Genomic DNA, 4,430 nt, shown 5'->3' on the forward strand with positions numbered 1-4,430 from the left:
TCACAATTGTTTATTTTTTATTTTTTTTTAAGATTTTATTTCTTTATTTGACAGAGAGAGAGGTAACACAAGCAGGGGGGGATGGGAGAGGGAGAACAGGCTTCCCGTGGAGCAGGGAGCCCCATGTGGGGCTTGATCCCAGGACCCCCGGATCATGACCTGAGCCAAAGGCAGACGCTTAACAACTGAGCCACCCAGGCACCCCACAATTGTTTATTTTTGCTTTTGTTGCCATTGCCTTTGGAGTCAGATCCACAAAAGTGTTGCTAAGGTTGATGTCCATGAGTTTACTGCCTATGTTTTCTTCTAGGATTTTTATGGTTTCAAGTCTTACATTTATGTCTTTAATCCATTTTGAGTTTATGTTTGTGTGTGGTGTAAGATAGTGGTCCAGTTTCATTCTTTTGCATGTTGCTGTCCAGTTTTCCCAACACAATTTGTTGAAGAGACTGTCTTTTCCCCATTGTTCTTGTTTCCGTTGTCGTAGATTAACTGACCATGTAAGTGTGGGTTTATTTCTGGGTTCTCTTAATTCTGTTCCATTGATTTATTGTCTGTTTTTGTGCCAGGATCATACTGTTTTGGTTACTGCAGCTTTGTATATAACTTGAAATCTAGAATTGTGATGCCTTCAGCTTTGCTTTTCTTTTTCAAGCTTGCTTTGGCTATTCAGTGCCTTCTGTGGTTCCATACAAATTTTAGGGTTGTTCATTCTAGTTCTGTGAAAAATACTGCTGGTATTTTGATATGGATTGCATTGGATGAGTAGATAGCATTGGGTTCATCATCTTATCAAAGGGAGTGCTTTAGCTCCTGAGAAAGAAGAACTCAAGAGTTTTACATTGCCAGAACATTCCCATTCTCTCTGCAATTTGGCGGGGGCGGGGGGGGGGGGACAAATTTACAAAGGAAGTAAGTGAGGATCACAAAAACGCGAAAGAGAGTTTCCTTATTGCTGAGTCCCAGTCCCAGATGGTGAGATAGATAGTGAAGCATTAGAGAGCATTAGTTTGGGTCACAGAACACAGGGACCAACTTGACTCTTTTGCACAGCTACATTCCAGAAAATGGCATTTCCTGAGCACTAGTGCTTCCCAGCACCAGGCAACAAAGGCCTTGTCAGAGCAACTGTAATAGAGGTGATGCTATCCTGAACCTCACCCCATCTAAACTGCCAACTCCAAAGTCTCCATTCTATACCAAAGGTGTGTTCACTCTTCCCTGGAGTTCAGTCTGCAGACCGAAGTGCACCTAAGAGTTTGGAGACATCCCATCCATGTTGTCAGCCTGGCCTGAGGCAACTTTGCTAAATGCGCTGGAATCATCTCATTGTTCTTCATTAATAGCATTATTCTTCCTAAAAAAAAATGAATTAATCAAGACCTCCTGAAGATGTTGAAGAATTTTCAAACCTAAGGAGTGAATTGCCAAAAACAAAGTGGGAGGAGACACATTTCAGCATTGGGCCCATCCAGCATTGTGTATGTAGGCCACTCACTGATCTATCAATGCATATAGTTGGCCCTAGTGAAGCAACCACAGGAACCAGCACAATGTTGTCAGTGGATCCTCTTTGAGCTCTATCCCAGGCAAATGTGTGGCAGTAATGGATGTCAAGGCATGGGAGGGAGCTGGAATATTCCACTGAAACTGAGTGTAAATGAAACCAGGGTGCAGGTGGGCCAGAACTTGATCAATGGAATCACACTACAGTTTGGTGTTCATTCCGTGCTTATCGTCTTCATCAGTCTTCTCTTTTTGCATGGTGGACATTGCACAGGACTTGGGAGACAGAACACAAGGGTCTGATTCCTGGCTCTGCCATACAGTAACTGAATGTTAGGTGAGATTTCTAAGTCTCAGTGTATTAGCTTCCTGGGACCGCCATAGCAAGTACCACTATCCGGATGGCTTAAACCACAGAAATGTATTGTCTCACAGTTCTGGAGGCTAGAAGTCCAAGATCAAGGTGCCAGCAAGGTTGATTCTTTTTGAGGGTGCTGAGAAAGGATCTGGCCCAGGCCCTCCTCCCAGCTTCTGGTGGATACTGGCAACCTTTGGCACCCTTTGGCTTATAGATGCATCAGCCACTCTCAGGCTTCACATTTATGGGGCATTCTTCCTGTGTGCGGGAATTTGTGTCCAAATTTCCCCTTTTAGCAAGGACACAGTCATGTTGGATTAGGGTCAACCCTAGTGACCTCATGTTAACTTGATTATCTCTCTAAAGACCCTGTCTCCTAATAAGGTTACATTCTGAAGTGCTGGGAGTCGGGACTTCAATGTACAAATTTGTGGGGGGGGCACAATGTGACCCATAACACTTAGCTATTTCTCTCGTCTATAAACAGGATCACAATGCAATTCTTCCTCATATACTTGTCATGGCTGTGAAAATGCTTCAAACAGGCTGGGTCTGCAGGAGGCCGTTGGAAATCTTGTCCCTCTGAATGTGTGTGTGCACCTTGGTGATATCTGGATTAGACTGTGCCCCTAGGGAGTAAGATTTGATTGGGGCTCCCATCCTGTACGTGTCCAACACATGTGCGCAGGTGCTTGACCCAATGCATTTTGATGATGGTGAAGGTAAAAGGCTGGAGAGAAAAATCTGATGACAGATGAGTCAGGGCTGTAAAAGGTTTGATTCCAAGTGCTGGTGAGGAAGTGGAGGCCGAGGAACCCCCGAATACGGATAACTGGAGTGCACATTGGTATAAATACTCTGGAGGGCAAGTTGGCATTATGCTAACGGGGGAGAAGCTGTGTATCTGAGGCCCCAGCCATTCCACACCCAGGTATGCACTCTAGAGAAATGTTTACACGTGTGCCCAGGAAGTACGTGTAAAAATATTATTAGTACCATTGTTTGTAAATGAAAAATGACCTAAGGGGCGCCTGGCTGGCTCAGTCAGTAGAGCATGTGACTCTTGAACTCAGGGTCGTGAGTTCAAGCCCCATGTTGGGCATGGAGCCTACTTACAAAAATAAAAACAAAAACAAAATCTAGCGAAAAATAACCTAAATTTCCTAAACATGATGCATTCACAGAGGAATAACATACAGCAGTTAAAGAGAATTAATAGAGCAATGCATATCTCATGGATGAATCTCACTAATAAAATACTGAGCACAAAAAGACAAATTGCAGAAGGACATATGTAATGGGTCAGGCAAAACTAAATGATATGTTGCTTAGGATACATGTATATACATATGCATAAAGAATAAAGGGACAAGTATGGGAATGGTGAAACACAGATTGAAGAAGGGATTTTGTCTGGGGAGGAGAGCTGCAGGTGTCGCTTCAACTATATTTATAATAGTTCGGTAATTTTTTTTAACTGAGGTAGCCAGTAAAAGATATTGGTTATTCTTTTTTTTTCTTCAAAGATTTTATTTTATTATTTATTTGAGAGAGAGAGAATGAGAGATAGAGAGCACGAGAGGGAAGAGGGTCAGAGGGAGAAGCAGACTCCCCGCAGAGCAGGGAGCCTGATGTGGGACTCGATCCAGGGACTCCAGGATCATGACCTGAGCTGAAGGCAGTTGCTTAACCAACTGAGCCACCCAGGCGCCCGATATTGGTTATTCTTGATAACTTTCTTTCTTTTTAAAGATTTTATTTATTTGTCTGAGCATGAGCAGGGAGAAGGGTAGAGGGAGGGGGAGAAGTAGACTCCCCGCTGAACAGGGAGCCAGATCGTTGGGCTCAATCCCAGGACCCAGAGGTCATGACCTGAGCGGAAGGCAGACGCTTAACCACCTGAGCCACCCAGGTGCCCCTCCTGATAACTTTCTGAGTGTTTGAATTATAACACTTTTTAAAGAGCCAGGACTGAATCAGCCTTACATAAAGAAGAGGGAGAAGCTGGGGGCCCGCTTGTGGGGAGATTCAGAGCTGCTCTTGCCGCCCCCGCCCCCTGGGACCCAGAACGCAGAGTACATTAGCTAAAGACTCTTGACACCTGCCACGCCGAAAGGTCGAGACCCAGAAAGGTGAGACCTCTCCTGTTGATGGGGAGGAGAGGAGGGAAGGACATTCTGAGGCTGCCCCTCTCTGTTCTGAACCTAGCTACTGGCCTGCACCCCACCCTCGACCTGCAGAGAAGCCCAGTGGAGAGAGCAACGGGGCAGCCCCAGGAGAAGGGAGGGCGCATGCACATGGATGCACGTGCCTGCCTCCCACGCACGCAGCAAGCACGCAGGCTGACTCCCCCCGCACACCCACGCCCACCGCCTTTCAAACAAGCTGGCACGGACACCCTGACAGTTTACGGACACCCTGACAGTTTACAACACTCTTACACGCCCTCGAGCTTGCAGGCATACACACACACACACACACACACACACACACACACACACACACACACACACACACACACACACACACACACACACACACACACACACACACACACACACACACA

The sequence above is a fragment of the Zalophus californianus genome, chromosome 9 (genome assembly GCF_009762305.2).
Source record: "Zalophus californianus isolate mZalCal1 chromosome 9, mZalCal1.pri.v2, whole genome shotgun sequence".
Taxonomy (NCBI): Eukaryota; Metazoa; Chordata; class Mammalia; order Carnivora; family Otariidae; genus Zalophus; species Zalophus californianus.